The sequence below is a fragment of the Chrysoperla carnea genome, unplaced genomic scaffold (assembly GCF_905475395.1).
Source record: "Chrysoperla carnea unplaced genomic scaffold, inChrCarn1.1, whole genome shotgun sequence".
In the NCBI taxonomy this organism is placed as follows: domain Eukaryota; kingdom Metazoa; phylum Arthropoda; class Insecta; order Neuroptera; family Chrysopidae; genus Chrysoperla; species Chrysoperla carnea.
The window spans coordinates 1,558,214-1,576,332 of NW_025408234.1; positions in this window are offsets into that span (position 1 = coordinate 1,558,214).

The window sequence follows — 18,119 nt, forward strand, 5'->3', positions numbered from 1 at the left end:
ATCATAATTTGACATTTTTTGATAAAAAACAAATTTTTTGAAAATTTTCGATGTCGAATCTAGAGTGCCAAGACTATACAAAAGAGTGAAATTTTGATCCAGGTAAGTCGATATGCATATATATAGGTCTTTTATGATTGGTCCCAGTCTAAATAAGCCAAAAATGATCATAATTTGACATTTTTTGATAAATAACAAATTTTTTGAAAATTTTTGATGTCGAATCTAGAGTGCCAAGACTATAAAAAAGAGTGAAATTTTGATTCAGGTAAGTCGACATGCATATATATAGGTCTTTTATGATTGGTCCCAGTCTAAATAAGCCAAAAATGATCATAATTTGACATTTTTTGATAAAAAACAAATTTTTTGAAAATTTTCGATGTCGAATCTAGAGTGCCAGGACTATACAAAAGAGTGAAATTTTGATCCAGGTAAGTCGATATGCATATATATAGGTCTTTTATGATTGGTCCCAGTCTAAATAAGCCAAAAATGATCATAATTTGACATTTATTGATGAAATACAAATTTTTTGAAAATTTTCGATGTCGAATCTAGAGTGCCAGGACTATACAAAAGAGTGAAATTTTGATTCAGGTAAGTCGATATGCATTAATATAGGTCTTTTATGATTGGTCCCAGTCTAAATAAGCCAAAAATGATCATAATTTGACATTTATTGATGAAATACAAATTTTTTGAAAATTTTCGATGTCGAATCTAGAGTGCCAGGACTATACAAAAGAGTGAAATTTTGATTCAGGTAAGTCGATATGCATTAATATAGGTCTTTTATGATTGGTCCCAGTCTAAATAAGCCAAAAATGATCATAATTTGACATTTTTTGATAAGATACAAATTTTTTGAAAATTTTCGATGTCGAATCTAGAGTGCCAGGACTATACAAAAGAGTGAAATTTTGATCCAGGTAAGTCGATATGCATATATATAGGTCTTTTATGATTGGTCCCAGTCTAAATAAGCCAAAAATGATCATAATTTGACATTTTTTGATAAAATACAAATTTTTTGAAAATTTTCGATGTCGAATCTAGAGTGACAGGACTATACAAAAGAGTGAAATTTTGATCCAGGTAAGTGGATATGCATATATATAGGTCTTTTATGATTGGTTCCAGTCTAAATAAGCCAAAAATGATCATAATTTGACATTTTTTGATAAAAAACAAATATTTTGAAAATTTTCGATGTCGAATCTAGAGTGCCAGGACTATACAAAAGAGTGAAATTTTGATCCAGGTAAGTCGATATGCATATATATAGGTCTTTTATGATTGGTCCCAGTCTAAATAAGCCAAAAATGATCATAATTTGACATTTTTTGATAAAAAACAAATTTTCAAAAAATTTTCGATGTCGAATCTAGAGTGCCAGGACTATACAAAAGAGTGCAATTTTGATCCAGGTAAGTCGATATGCATATATATAGGTCTTTTATGATTGGTCCCAGTCTAAATAAGCCAAAAATGATCATAATTTGACATTTTTTGATAAAATACAAATTTTTTGAAAATTTTCGATGTCGAATCTAGAGTGCCAGGACTATACAAAAGAGTGAAATTTTGATCCAGGTAAGTCGATATGCATATATATAGGTCTTTTATGATTGGTCCCAGTCTAAATAAGTCAAAAATGATCATAATTTGACATATTTTGATAAAAAACAAATTTTTTGAAAATTTTCGATGTCGAATCTAGAGTGCCAGGACTATACAAAACAGTGAAATTTTGATCCAGGTAAGTCGATATGCATATATATAGGTCTTTTATGATTGGTCCCAGTCTAAATAAGCCAAAAATGATCATAATTTGACATTTTTTGATAAAATACAAATTTTTTGAAAATTTTCGATGTCGAATCTAGAGTGCCAGGACTATACAAAAGAGTGAAATTTTGATCCAGGTAAGTCGATATGCATATATATAGGTCTTTTATGATTGGTCCCAGTCTAAATAAGCCAAAAATTATCATAATTAGACATTTTTGGATAAAATACAAATTTTTTGAAAATTTTCGATGCCGAATCTAGAGTGCCAGGACTATACAAAAGAGTGAAATTTTGATCCAGGTAAGTCGACATGCATATATATAGGTCTTTTATGATTGGTCCCAGTCTAAATAAGCCAAAAATGATCATAATTTGACATTTTTTGATAAAAAACAAATTTTTTGAAAATTTTCGATGTCGAATCTAGAGTGCCAAGACTATACAAAAGAGTGAAATTTTGATTCAGGTAAGTCGACATGCATATATATAGGTCTTTTATGATTGGTCCCAGTCTAAATAAGCCAAAAATGATCATAATTTGACATTTTTTGATAAAAAACAAATTTTTTGAAAATTTTCGATGTCGAATCTAGAGTGCCAGGACTATACAAAAGATTGAAATTTTGATCCAGGTAAGTCGATATGCATATATATAGGTCTTTTATGATTGGTCCCAGTCTAAATAAGCCAAAAATGATCATAATTTGACATTTATTGATGAAATACAAATTTTTTGAAAATTTTCGATGTCGAATCTAGAGTGCCAGGACTATACAAAAGAGTGAAATTTTGATTCAGGTAAGTCGATATGCATTAATATAGGTCTTTTATGATTGGTCCCAGTCTAAATAAGCCAAAAATGATCATAATTTGACATTTTTTGATAAAATACAAATTTTTTGAAAATTTTCGATGTCGAATCTAGAGTGCCAGGACTATACAAAAGAGTGAAATTTTGATCCAGGTAAGTCGATATGCATATATATAGGTCTTTTATGATTGGTCCCAGTCTAAATAAGCCAAAAATGATCATAATTTGACATTTTTTGATAAAATACAAATTTTTTGAAAATTTTCGATGTCGAATCTAGAGTGACAGGACTATACAAAAGAGTGAAATTTTGATCCAGGTAAGTCGATATGCATATATATAGGTCTTTTATGATTGGTCCCAGTCTAAATAAGCCAAAAATGATCATAATTTGACATTTTTTGATAAAAAACAAATATTTTGAAAATTTTCGATGTCGAATCTAGAGTGCCAGGACTATACAAAAGAGTGAAATTTTGATCCAGGTAAGTCGATATGCATATATATAGGTCTTTTATGATTGGTCCCAGTCTAAATAAGCCAAAAATGATCATAATTTGACATTTTTGGATAAAATACAAATTTTTTGAAAATTTTCGATGCCGAATCTAGAGTGCCAGGACTATACAAAAGAGTGAAATTTTGATCCAGGTAAGTCGATATGCATATATATAGGTCTTTTATGATTGGTCCCAGTCTAAATAAGCCAAAAATGATCATAATTTGACATTTTTTGATAAAAAACAAATTTTTTGAAAATTTTCGATGTCGAATCTAGAGTGCCAAGACTATACAAAAGAGTGAAATTTTGATCCAGGTAAGTCGATATGCATATATATAGGTCTTTTATGATTGGTCCCAGTCTAAATAAGCCAAAAATGATCATAATTTGACATTTTTTGATAAATAACAAATTTTTTGAAAATTTTTGATGTCGAATCTAGAGTGCCAAGACTATAAAAAAGAGTGAAATTTTGATTCAGGTAAGTCGACATGCATATATATAGGTCTTTTATGATTGGTCCCAGTCTAAATAAGCCAAAAATGATCATAATTTGACATTTTTTGATAAAAAACAAATTTTTTGAAAATTTTCGATGTCGAATCTAGAGTGCCAGGACTATACAAAAGAGTGAAATTTTGATCCAGGTAAGTCGATATGCATATATATAGGTCTTTTATGATTGGTCCCAGTCTAAATAAGCCAAAAATGATCATAATTTGACATTTATTGATGAAATACAAATTTTTTGAAAATTTTCGATGTCGAATCTAGAGTGCCAGGACTATACAAAAGAGTGAAATTTTGATTCAGGTAAGTCGATATGCATTAATATAGGTCTTTTATGATTGGTCCCAGTCTAAATAAGCCAAAAATGATCATAATTTGACATTTTTTGATAAAATACAAATTTTTTGAAAATTTTCGATGTCGAATCTAGAGTGCCAGGACTATACAAAAGAGTGAAATTTTGATCCAGGTAAGTCGATATGCATATATATAGGTCTTTTATGATTGGTCCCAGTCTAAATAAGCCAAAAATGATCATAATTTGACATTTTTTGATAAAATACAAATTTTTTGAAAATTTTCGATGTCGAATCTAGAGTGACAGGACTATACAAAAGAGTGAAATTTTGATCCAGGTAAGTCGATATGCATATATATAGGTCTTTTATGATTGGTCCCAGTCTAAATAAGCCAAAAATGATCATAATTTGACATTTTTTGATAAAAAACAAATATTTTGAAAATTTTCGATGTCGAATCTAGAGTGCCAGGACTATACAAAAGAGTGAAATTTTGATCCAGGTAAGTCGATATGCATATATATAGGTCTTTTATGATTGGTCACAGTCTAAATAAGCCAAAAATGATCATAATTTGACATTTTTTGATAAAAAACAAATTTTTTGAAAATTTTCGATGTCGAATCTAGAGTGCCAGGACTATACAAAAGAGTGAAATTTTGATCCAGGTAAGTCGATATGCATATATATAGGTCTTTTATGATTGGTCCCAGTCTAAATAAGCCAAAAATGATCATAATTTGACATTTATTGATGAAATACAAATTTTTTGAAAATTTTCGATGTCGAATCTAGAGTGCCAGGACTATACAAAAGAGTGAAATTTTGATCCAGGTAAGTCGATATGCATATATATAGGTCTTTTATGATTGGTCCCAGTCTAAATAAGCCAAAAATGATCATAATTTGACATTTTTTGATAAAAAACAAATATTTTGAAAATTTTCGATGTCGAATCTAGAGTGCCAGGACTATACAAAAGAGTGAAATTTTGATCCAGGTAAGTCGATATGCATATATATAGGTCTTTTATGATTGGTCCCAGTCTAAATAAGCCAAAAATGATCATAATTTGACATTTTTTGATAAAAAACAAATTTTCAAAAAATTTTCGATGTCGAATCTAGAGTGCCAGGACTATACAAAAGAGTGCAATTTTGATCCAGGTAAGTCGATATGCATATATATAGGTCTTTTATGATTGGTCCCAGTCTAAATAAGCCAAAAATGATCATAATTTGACATTTTTTGATAAAATACAAATTTTTTGAAAATTTTCGATGTCGAATCTAGAGTGCCAGGACTATACAAAAGAGTGAAATTTTGATCCAGGTAAGTCGATATGCATATATATAGGTCTTTTATGATTGGTCCCAGTCTAAATAAGTAAAAAATGATCATAATTTGACATATTTTGATAAAAAACAAATTTTTTGAAAATTTTCGATGTCGAATCTAGAGTGCCAGGACTATACAAAACAGTGAAATTTTGATCCAGGTAAGTCGATATGCATATATATAGGTCTTTTATGATTGGTCCCAGTCTAAATAAGCCAAAAATTATCATAATTAGACATTTTTGGATAAAATACAAATTTTTTGAAAATTTTCGATGCCGAATCTAGAGTGCCAGGACTATACAAAAGAGTGAAATTTTGATCCAGGTAAGTCGATATGCATATATATAGGTCTTTTATGATTGGTCCTAGTCTAAATAAGCCAAAAATGATCATAATTTGACATTTTTTGATAAAAAACAAATTTTTTGAAAATTTTCGATGTCGAATCTAGAGTGCCAAGACTATACAAAAGAGTGAAATTTTGATCCAGGTAAGTCGATATGCATATATATAGGTCTTTTATGATTGGTCCCAGTCTAAATAAGCCAAAAATGATCATAATTTGACATTTTTTGATAAATAACAAATTTTTTGAAAATTTTTGATGTCGAATCTAGAGTGCCAAGACTATAAAAAAGAGTGAAATTTTGATTCAGGTAAGTCGACATGCATATATATAGGTCTTTTATGATTGGTCCCAGTCTAAATAAGCCAAAAATGATCATAATTTGACATTTTTTGATAAAAAACAAATTTTTTGAAAATTTTCGATGTCGAATCTAGAGTGCCAGGACTATACAAAAGAGTGAAATTTTGATCCAGGTAAGTCGATATGCATATATATAGGTCTTTTATGATTGGTCCCAGTCTAAATAAGCCAAAAATGATCATAATTTGACATTTATTGATGAAATACAAATTTTTTGAAAATTTTCGATGTCGAATCTAGAGTGCCAGGACTATACAAAAGAGTGAAATTTTGATCCAGGTAAGTCGATATGCATATATATAGGTCTTTTATGATTGGTCCCAGTCTAAATAAGCCAAAAATGATCATAATTTGACATTTTTTGATAAAAAACAAATATTTTGAAAATTTTCGATGTCGAATCTAGAGTGCCAGGACTATACAAAAGAGTGAAATTTTGATCCAGGTAAGTCGATATGCATATATATAGGTCTTTTATGATTGGTCCCAGTCTAAATAAGCCAAAAATGATCATAATTTCACATTTTTTGATAAAAAACAAATTTTCAAAAAATTTTCGATGTCGAATCTAGAGTGCCAGGACTATACAAAAGAGTGCAATTTTGATCCAGGTAAGTCGATATGCATATATATAGGTCTTTTATGATTGGTCCCAGTCTAAATAAGCCAAAAATGATCATAATTTGACATTTTTTGATAAAATACAAATTTTTTGAAAATTTTCGTTGTCGAATCTAGAGTGCCAGGACTATACAAAAGAGTGAAATTTTGATCCAGGTAAGTCGATATGCATATATATAGGTCTTTTATGATTGGTCCCAGTCTAAATAAGTCAAAAATGATCATAATTTGACATATTTTGATAAAAAACAAATTTTTTGAAAATTTTCGATGTCGAATCTAGAGTGCCAGGACTATACAAAACAGTGAAATTTTGATCCAGGTAAGTCGATATGCATATATATAGGTCTTTTATGATTGGTCCCAGTCTAAATAAGCCAAAAATGATCATAATTTGACATTTTTTGATAAAATACAAATTTTTTGAAAATTTTCGATGTCGAATCTAGAGTGCCAGGACTATACAAAAGAGTGAAATTTTGATCCAGGTAAGTCGATATGCATATATATAGGTCTTTTATGATTGGTCCCAGTCTAAATAAGCCAAAAATTATCATAATTAGACATTTTTGGATAAAATACAAATTTTTTGAAAATTTTCGATGCCGAATCTAGAGTGCCAGGACTATACAAAAGAGTGAAATTTTGATCCAGGTAAGTCGATATGCATATATATAGGTCTTTTATGATTGGTCCCAGTCTAAATAAGCCAAAAATGATCATAATTTGACATTTTTTGATAAAAAACAAATTTTTTGAAAATTTTCGATGTCGAATCTAGAGTGCCAAGACTATACAAAAGAGTGAAATTTTGATCCAGGTAAGTCGATATGCATATATATAGGTCTTTTATGATTGGTCCCAGTCTAAATAAGCCAAAAATGATCATAATTTGACATTTTTTGATAAATAACAAATTTTTTGAAAATTTTTGATGTCGAATCTAGAGTGCCAAGACTATAAAAAAGAGTGAAATTTTGATTCAGGTAAGTCGACCTGCATATATATAGGTCTTTTATGATTGGTCCCAGTCTAAATAAGCCAAAAATGATCATAATTTGACATTTTTTGATAAAAAACAAATTTTTTGAAAATTTTCGATGTCGAATCTAGAGTGCCAGGACTATACAAAAGAGTGAAATTTTGATCCAGGTAAGTCGATATGCATATATATAGGTCTTTTATGATTGGTCCCAGTCTAAATAAGCCAAAAATGATCATAATTTGACATTTATTGATGAAATACAAATTTTTTGAAAATTTTCGATGTCGAATCTAGAGTGCCAGGACTATACAAAAGAGTGAAATTTTGATTCAGGTAAGTCGATATGCATTAATATAGGTCTTTTATGATTGGTCCCAGTCTAAATAAGCCAAAAATGATCATAATTTGACATTTTTTGATAAAATACAAATTTTTTGAAAATTTTCGATGTCGAATCTAGAGTGCCAGGACTATACAAAAGAGTGAAATTTTGATCCAGGTAAGTCGATATGCATATATATAGGTCTTTTATGATTGGTCCCAGTCTAAATAAGTCAAAAATGATCATAATTTGACATATTTTGATAAAAAACAAATTTTTTGAAAATTTTCGATGTCGAATCTAGAGTGCCAGGACTATACAAAACAGTGAAATTTTGATCCAGGTAAGTCGATATGCATATATATAGGTCTTTTATGATTGGTCCCAGTCTAAATAAGCCAAAAATGATCATAATTTGACATTTTTTGATAAAATACAAATTTTTTGAAAATTTTCGATGTCGAATCTAGAGTGCCAGGACTATACAAAAGAGTGAAATTTTGATCCAGGTAAGTCGATATGCATATATACAGGTCTTTTATGATTGGTCCCAGTCTAAATAAGCCAAAAATGATCATAATTTGACATTTTTTGATAAAAAACAAATTTTTTGAAAATTTTCGATGTCGAATCTAGAGTGCCAAGACTATACAAAAGAGTGAAATTTTGATCCAGGTAAGTCGATATGCATATATATAGGTCTTTTATGATTGGTCCCAGTCTAAATAAGCCAAAAATGATCATAATTTGACATTTTTTGATAAATAACAAATTTTCTGAAAATTTTTGATGTCGAATCTAGAGTGCCAAGACTATAAAAAAGAGTGAAATTTTGATTCAGGTAAGTCGACATGCATATATATAGGTCTTTTATGATTGGTCCCAGTCTAAATAAGCCAAAAATGATCATAATTTGACATTTTTTGATAAAAAACAAATTTTTTGAAAATTTTCGATGTCGAATCTAGAGTGCCAGGACTATACAAAAGAGTGAAATTTTGATCCAGGTAAGTCGATATGCATATATATAGGTCTTTTATGATTGGTCCCAGTCTAAATAAGCCAAAAATGATCATAATTTGACATTTTTTGATAAAAAACAAATTTTTTGAAAATTTTCGATGTCGAATCTAGAGTGCCAGGACTATACAAAAGAGTGAAATTTTGATCCAGGTAAGTCGATATGCATATATATAGGTCTTTTATGATTGGTCCCAGTCTAAATAAGCCAAAAATGATCATAATTTGACATTTTTTGATAAAATACAAATTTTTTGAAAATTTTCGATGTCGAATCTAGAGTGTCAGGACTATACAAAAGAGTGAAATTTTGATCCAGGTAAGTCCATATGCATATATATAGGTCTTTAATGATCGGTCCCAGTCTAAATAAGCCAAAAATGATCATAATTTGACATTTTTTGATAAAATACAAATTTTTTGAAAATTTTCGATGTCGAATCTAGAGTGCCAGGACTATACAAAAGAGTGAAATTTTGATCCAGGTAAGTCGATATGCATATATATAGGTCTTTTATGATTGGTCCCAGTCTAAATAAGCCAAAAATGATCATAATTTGACATTTTTTGATAAAATACAAATTTTTTGAAAATTTTCGATGTCGAATCTAGAGTGACAGGACTATACAAAAGAGTGAAATTTTGATCCAGGTAAGTCGATATGCATATATATAGGTCTTTTATGATTGGTCCCAGTCTAAATAAGCCAAAAATGATCATAATTTGACATTTTTTGATAAAAAACAAATATTTTGAAAATTTTCGATGTCGAATCTAGAGTGCCAGGACTATACAAAAGAGTGAAATTTTGATCCAGGTAAGTCGATATGCATATATATAGGTCTTTTATGATTGGTCCCAGTCTAAATAAGCCAAAAATGATCATAATTTGACATTTTTTGATAAAAAACAAATTTTCAAAAAATTTTCGATGTCGAATCTAGAGTGCCAGGACTATACAAAAGAGTGCAATTTTGATCCAGGTAAGTCGATATGCATATATATAGGTCTTTTATGATTGGTCCCAGTCTAAATAAGCCAAAAATGATCATAATTTGACATTTTTTGATAAAATACAAATTTTTTGAAAATTTTCGATGTCGAATCTAGAGTGCCAGGACTATACAAAAGAGTGAAATTTTGATCCAGGTAAGGCGATATGCATATATATAGGTCTTTTATGATTGGTCCCAGTCTAAATAAGTCAAAAATGATCATAATTTGACATATTTTGATAAAAAACAAATTTTTTGAAAATTTTCGATGTCGAATCTAGAGTGCCAGGACTATACAAAACAGTGAAATTTTGATCCAGGTAAGTCGATATGCATATATATAGGTCTTTTATGATTGGTCCCAGTCTAAATAAGCCAAAAATGATCATAATTTGACATTTTTTGATAAAATACAAATTTTTTGAAAATTTTCGATGTCGAATCTAGAGTGCCAGGACTATACAAAAGAGTGAAATTTTGATCCAGGTAAGTCGATATGCATATATATAGGTCTTTTATGATTGGTCCCAGTCTAAATAAGCCAAAAATTATCATAATTAGACATTTTTGGATAAAATACAAATTTTTTGAAAATTTTCGATGCCGAATCTAGAGTGCCAGGACTATACAAAAGAGTGAAATTTTGATCCAGGTAAGTCGATATGCATATATATAGGTCTTTTATGATTGGTCCCAGTCTAAATAAGCCAAAAATGATCATAATTTGACATTTTTTGATAAAAAACAAATTTTTTGAAAATTTTCGATGTCGAATTTAGAGTGCCAAGACTATACAAAAGAGTGAAATTTTGATCCAGGTAAGTCGATATGCATATATATAGGTCTTTTATGATTGGTCCCAGTCTAAATAAGCCAAAAATGATCATAATTTGACATTTTTTGATAAATAACAAATTTTTTGAAAATTTTTGATGTCGAATCTAGAGTGCCAAGACTATAAAAAAGAGTGAAATTTTGATTCAGGTAAGTCGATATGCATATATATAGGTCTTTTATGATTGGTCCCAGTCTAAATAAGCCAAAAATGATCATAATTTGACATTTATTGATGAAATACAAATTTTTTGAAAATTTTCGATGTCGAATCTAGAGTGCCAGGACTATACAAAAGAGTGAAATTTTGATTTAGGTAAGTCGATATGCATTAATATAGGTCTTTTATGATTGGTCCCAGTCTAAATAAGCCAAAAATGATCATAATTTGACATTTTTTGATAAAATACAAATTTTTTGAAAATTTTCGATGTCGAATCTAGAGTGCCAGGACTATACAAAAGAGTGAAATTTTGATCCAGGTAAGTCGATATGCATATATATAGGTCTTTTATGATTGGTCCCAGTCTAAATAAGCCAAAAATGATCATAATTTGACATTTTTTGATAAAATACAAATTTTTTGAAAATTTTCGATGTCGAATCTAGAGTGACAGGACTATACAAAAGAGTGAAATTTTGATCCAGGTAAGTCGATATGCATATATATAGGTCTTTTATGATTGGTCCCAGTCTAAATAAGCCAAAAATGATCATAATTTGACATTTTTTGATAAAAAACAAATATTTTGAAAATTTTCGATGTCGAATCTAGAGTGCCAGGACTATACAAAAGAGTGAAATTTTGATTCAGGTAAGTCGATATGCATTAATATAGGTCTTTTATGATTGGTCCCAGTCTAAATAAGCCAAAAATGATCATAATTTGACATTTTTTGATAAAATACAATTTTTTGAAAATTTTCGATGTCGAATCTAGAGTGCCAGGACTATACAAAAGAGTGAAATTTTGATCCAGGTAAGTCGATATGCATATATATAGGTCTTTTATGATTGGTCCCAGTCTAAATAAGCCAAAAATTATCATAATTAGACATTTTTGGATAAAATACAAATTTTTTGAAAATTTTCGATGCCGAATCTAGAGTGCCAGGACTATACAAAAGAGTGAAATTTTGATCCAGGTAAGTCGATATGCATATATATATAGGTCTTTTATGATTGGTCCCAGTCTAAATAAGCCAAAAATGATCATAATTTGACATTTTTTGATAAAAAACAAATTTTTTGAAAATTTTCGATGTCGAATCTAGAGTGCCAAGACTATACAAAAGAGTGAAATTTTGATCCAGGTAAGTCGATATGCATATATATAGGTCTTTTATGATTGGTCCCAGTCTAAATAAGCCAAAAATGATCATAATTTGACATTTTTTGATAAATAACAAATTTTTTGAAAATTTTTGATGTCGAATCTAGAGTGCCAAGACTATAAAAAAGAGTGAAATTTTGATTCAGGTAAGTCGATATGCATATATATAGGTCTTTTATGATTGGTCCCAGTCTAAATAAGCCAAAAATGATCATAATTTGACATTTTTTGATAAAAAACAAATTTTTTGAAAATTTTCGATGTCGAATCTAGAGTGCCAGGACTATACAAAAGAGTGAAATTTTGATCCAGGTAAGTCGATATGCATATATATAGGTCTTTTATGATTGGTCCCAGTCTAAATAAGCCAAAAATGATCATAATTTGACATTTATTGATGAAATACAAATTTTTTGAAAATTTTCGATGTCGAATCTAGAGTGCCAGGACTATACAAAAGAGTGAAATTTTGATTCAGGTAAGTCGATATGCATTAATATAGGTCTTTTATGATTGGTCCCAGTCTAAATAAGCCAAAAATGATCATAATTTGACATTTTTTGATAAAATACAAATTTTTTGAAAATTTTCGATGTCGAATCTAGAGTGCCAGGACTATACAAAAGAGTGAAATTTTGATCCAGGTAAGTCGATATGCATATATATAGGTCTTTTATGATTGGTCCCAGTCTAAATAAGCCAAAAATGATCATAATTTGACATTTTTTGATAAAATACAAATTTTTTGAAAATTTTCGATGTCGAATCTAGAGTGACAGGACTATACAAAAGAGTGAAATTTTGATCCAGGTAAGTCGATATGCATATATATAGGTCTTTTATGATTGGTCCCAGTCTAAATAAGCCAAAAATGATCATAATTTGACATTTTTTGATAAAAAACAAATATTTTGAAAATTTTCGATGTCGAATCTAGAGTGCCAGGACTATACAAAAGAGTGAAATTTTGATCCAGGTAAGTCGATATGCATATATATAGGTCTTTTATGATTGGTCACAGTCTAAATAAGCCAAAAATGATCATAATTTGACATTTTTTGATAAAAAACAAATTTTTTGAAAATTTTCGATGTCGAATCTAGAGTGCCAGGACTATACAAAAGAGTGAAATTTTGATCCAGGTAAGTCGATATGCATATATATAGGTCTTTTATGATTGGTCCCAGTCTAAATAAGCCAAAAATGATCATAATTTGACATTTATTGATGAAATACAAATTTTTTGAAAATTTTCGATGTCGAATCTAGAGTGCCAGGACTATACAAAAGAGTGAAATTTTGATTCAGGTAAGTCGATATGCATTAATATAGGTCTTTTATGATTGGTCCCAGTCTAAATAAGCCAAAAATGATCATAATTTGACATTTTTTGATAAAATACAAATTTTTTGAAAATTTTCGATGTCGAATCTAGAGTGCCAGGACTATACAAAAGAGTGAAATTTTGATCCAGGTAAGTCGATATGCATATATATAGGTCTTTTATGATTGGTCCCAGTCTAAATAAGCCAAAAATGATCATAATTTGACATTTTTTGATAAAATACAAATTTTTTGAAAATTTTCGATGTCGAATCTAGAGTGACAGGACTATACAAAAGAGTGAAATTTTGATCCAGGTAAGTCGATATGCATATATATAGGTCTTTTATGATTGGTCCCAGTCTAAATAAGCCAAAAATGATCATAATTTGACATTTTTTGATAAAAAACAAATTTTTTGAAAATTTTCGATGTCGAATCTAGAGTGCCAGGACTATACAAAAGAGTGAAATTTTGATCCAGGTAAGTCGATATGCATATATATAGGTCTTTTATGATTGGTCCCAGTCTAAATAAGCCAAAAATGATCATAATTTGACATTTTTTGATAAAAAACAAATTTTCAAAAAATTTTCGATGTCGAATCTAGAGTGCCAGGACTATACAAAAGAGTGCAATTTTGATCCAGGTAAGTCGATATGCATATATATAGGTCTTTTATGATTGGTCCCAGTCTAAATAAGCCAAAAATGATCATAATTTGACATTTTTTGATAAAATACAAATTTTTTGAAAATTTTCGATGTCGAATCTAGAGTGCCAGGACTATACAAAAGAGTGAAATTTTGATCCAGGTAAGTCGATATGCATATATATAGGTCTTTTATGATTGGTCCCAGTCTAAATAAGTCAAAAATGATCATAATTTGACATATTTTGATAAAAAACAAATTTTTTGAAAATTTTCGATGTCGAATCTAGAGTGCCAGGACTATACAAAACAGTGAAATTTTGATCCAGGTAAGTCGATATGCATATATTTAGGTCTTTTATGATTGGTCCCAGTCTAAATAAGCCAAAAATGATCATAATTTGACATTTTTTGATAAAATACAAATTTTTTGAAAATTTTCGATGTCGAATCTAGAGTGCCAGGACTATACAAAAGAGTGAAATTTTGATCCAGGTAAGTCGATATGCATATATATAGGTCTTTTATGATTGGTCCCAGTCTAAATAAGCCAAAAATTATCATAATTAGACATTTTTGGATAAAATACAAATTTTTTGAAAATTTTCGATGCCGAATCTAGAGTGCCAGGACTATACAAAAGAGTGAAATTTTGATCCAGGTAAGTCGATATGCATATATATAGGTATTTTATGATTGGTCCCAGTCTAAATAAGCCAAAAATGATCATAATTTGACATTTTTTGATAAAAAACAAATTTTTTGAAAATTTTCGATGTCGAATCTAGAGTGCCAAGACTATACAAAAGAGTGAAATTTTGATCCAGGTAAGTCGATATGCATATATATAGGTCTTTTATGATTGGTCCCAGTCTAAATAAGCCAAAAATGATCATAATTTGACATTTTTTGATAAATAACAAATTTTTTGAAAATTTTTGATGTCGAATCTAGAGTGCCAAGACTATAAAAAAGAGTGAAATTTTGATTCAGGTAAGTCGATATGCATATATATAGGTCTTTTATGATTGGTCCCAGTCTAAATAAGCCAAAAATGATCATAATTTGACATTTTTTGATAAAAAACAAATTTTTTGAAAATTTTCGATGTCGAATCTAGAGTGCCAGGACTATACAAAAGAGTGAAATTTTGATCCAGGTAAGTCGATATGCATATATATAGGTCTTTTATGATTGGTCCCAGTCTAAACAAGCCAAAAATGATCATAATTTGACATTTATTGATGAAATACAAATTTTTTGAAAATTTTCGATGTCGAATCTAGAGTGCCAGGACTATACAAAAGAGTGAAATTTTGATTCAGGTAAGTCGATATGCATTAATATAGGTCTTTTATGATTGGTCCCAGTCTAAATAAGCCAAAAATGATCATAATTTGACATTTTTTGATAAAATACAAATTTTTTGAAAATTTTCGATGTCGAATCTAGAGTGCCAGGACTATACAAAAGAGTGAAATTTTGATCCAGGTAAGTCGATATGCATATATATAGGTCTTTTATGATTGGTCCCAGTCTAAATAAGCCAAAAATGATCATAATTTGACATTTTTTGATAAAATACAAATTTTTTGAAAATTTTCGATGTCGAATCTAGAGTGACAGGACTTTACAAAAGAGTAAAATTTTGATCCAGGTAAGTCGATATGCATATATATAGGTCTTTTATGATTGGTCCCAGTCTAAATAAGCCAAAAATGATCATAATTTGACATTTTTTGATAAAAAACAAATATTTTGAAAATTTTCGATGTCGAATCTAGAGTGCCAGGACTATACAAAAGAGTGAAATTTTGATCCAGGTAAGTCGATATGCATATATATAGGTCTTTTATGATTGGTCACAGTCTAAATAAGCCAAAAATGATCATAATTTGACATTTTTTGATAAAAAACAAATTTTTTGAAAATTTTCGATGTCGAATCTAGAGTGCCAGGACTATACAAAAGAGTGAAATTTTGATCCAGGTAAGTCGATATGCATATATATAGGTCTTTTATGATTGGTCCCAGTCTACATAAGCCAAAAATGATCATAATTTGACATTTTTTGATAAAATACAAATTTTTTGAAAATTTTCGATGTCGAATCTAGAGTGCCAGGACTATACAAAAGAGTGAAATTTTGATCCAGGTAAGTCGATATGCATATATATAGGTCTTTTATGATTGGTCCCAGTCTAAATAAGCCAAAAATGATCATAATTTGACATTTTTTGATAAAATACAAATTTTTTGAAAATTTTCGATGTCGAATCTAGAGTGACAGGACTATACAAAAGAGTGAAATTTTGATCCAGGTAAGTCGATATGCATATATATAGGTCTTTTATGATTGGTCCCAGTCTAAATAAGCCAAAAATGATCATAATTTGACATTTTTTGATAAAAAACAAATATTTTGAAAATTTTCGATGTCGAATCCAGAGTGCCAGGACTATACAAAAGAGTGAAATTTTGATCCAGGTAAGTCGATATGCATATATATAGGTCTTTTATGATTGGTCCCAGTCTAAATAAGCCAAAAATGATCATAATTTGACATTTTTTGATAAAAAACAAATTTTCAAAAAATTTTCGATGTCGAATCTAGAGTGCCAGGACTATACAAAAGAGTGCAATTTTGATCCAGGTAAGTCGATATGCATATATATAGGTCTTTTATGATTGGTCCCAGTCTAAATAAGCCAAAAATGATCATAATTTGACATTTTTTGATAAAATACAAATTTTTTGAAAATTTTCGATGTCGAATCTAGAGTGCCAGGACTATACAAAAGAGTGAAATTTTGATCCAGGTAAGTCGATATGCATATATATAGGTCTTTTATGATTGGTCCCAGTCTAAATAAGTCAAAAATGATCATAATTTGACATATTTTGATAAAAAACAAATTTTTTGAAAATTTTCGATGTCGAATCTAGAGTGCCAGGACTATACAAAACAGTGAAATTTTGATCCAGGTAAGTCGATATGCATATATTTAGGTCTTTTATGATTGGTCCCAGTCTAAATAAGCCAAAAATGATCATAATTTGACATTTTTTGATAAAATACAAATTTTTTGAAAATTTTCGAAGTCGAATCTAGAGTGCCAGGACTATACAAAAGAGTGAAATTTTGATCCAGGTAAGTCGATATGCATATATATAGGTCTTTTATGATTGGTCCCAGTCTAAATAAGCCAAAAATTATCATAATTAGACATTTTTGGATAAAATACAAATTTTTTGAAAATTTTCGATGCCGAATCTAGAGTGCCAGGACTATACAAAAGAGTGAAATTTTGATCCAGGTAAGTCGATATGCATATATATAGGTCTTTTATGATTGGTCCCAGTCTAAATAAGCCAAAAATGATCATAATTTGACATTTTTTGATAAAAAACAAATTTTTTGAAAATTTTCGATGTCGAATCTAGAGTGCCAAGACTATACAAAAGAGTGAAATTTTGATCCAGGTAAGTCGATATGCATATATATAGGTCTTTTATGATTGGTCCCAGTCTAAATAAGCCAAAAATGATCATAATTTGACATTTTTTGATAAATAACAAATTTTTTGAAAATTTTTGATGTCGAATCTAGAGTGCCAAGACTATAAAAAAGAGTGAAATTTTGATTCAGGTAAGTCGATATGCATATATATAGGTCTTTTATGATTGGTCCCAGTCTAAATAAGCCAAAAATGATCATAATTTGACATTTTTTGATAAAAAACAAATTTTTTGAAAATTTTCGATGTCGAATCTAGAGTGCCAGGACTATACAAAAGAGTGAAATTTTGATCCAGGTAAGTCGATATGCATATATATAGGTCTTTTATGATTGGTCCCAGTCTAAACAAGCCAAAAATGATCATAATTTGACATTTATTGATGAAATACAAATTTTTTGAAAATTTTCGATGTCGAATCTAGAGTGCCAGGACTATACAAAAGAGTGAAATTTTGATTCAGGTAAGTCGATATGCATTAATATAGGTCTTTTATGATTGGTCCCAGTCTAAATAAGCCAAAAATGATCATAACTTGACATTTTTTGATA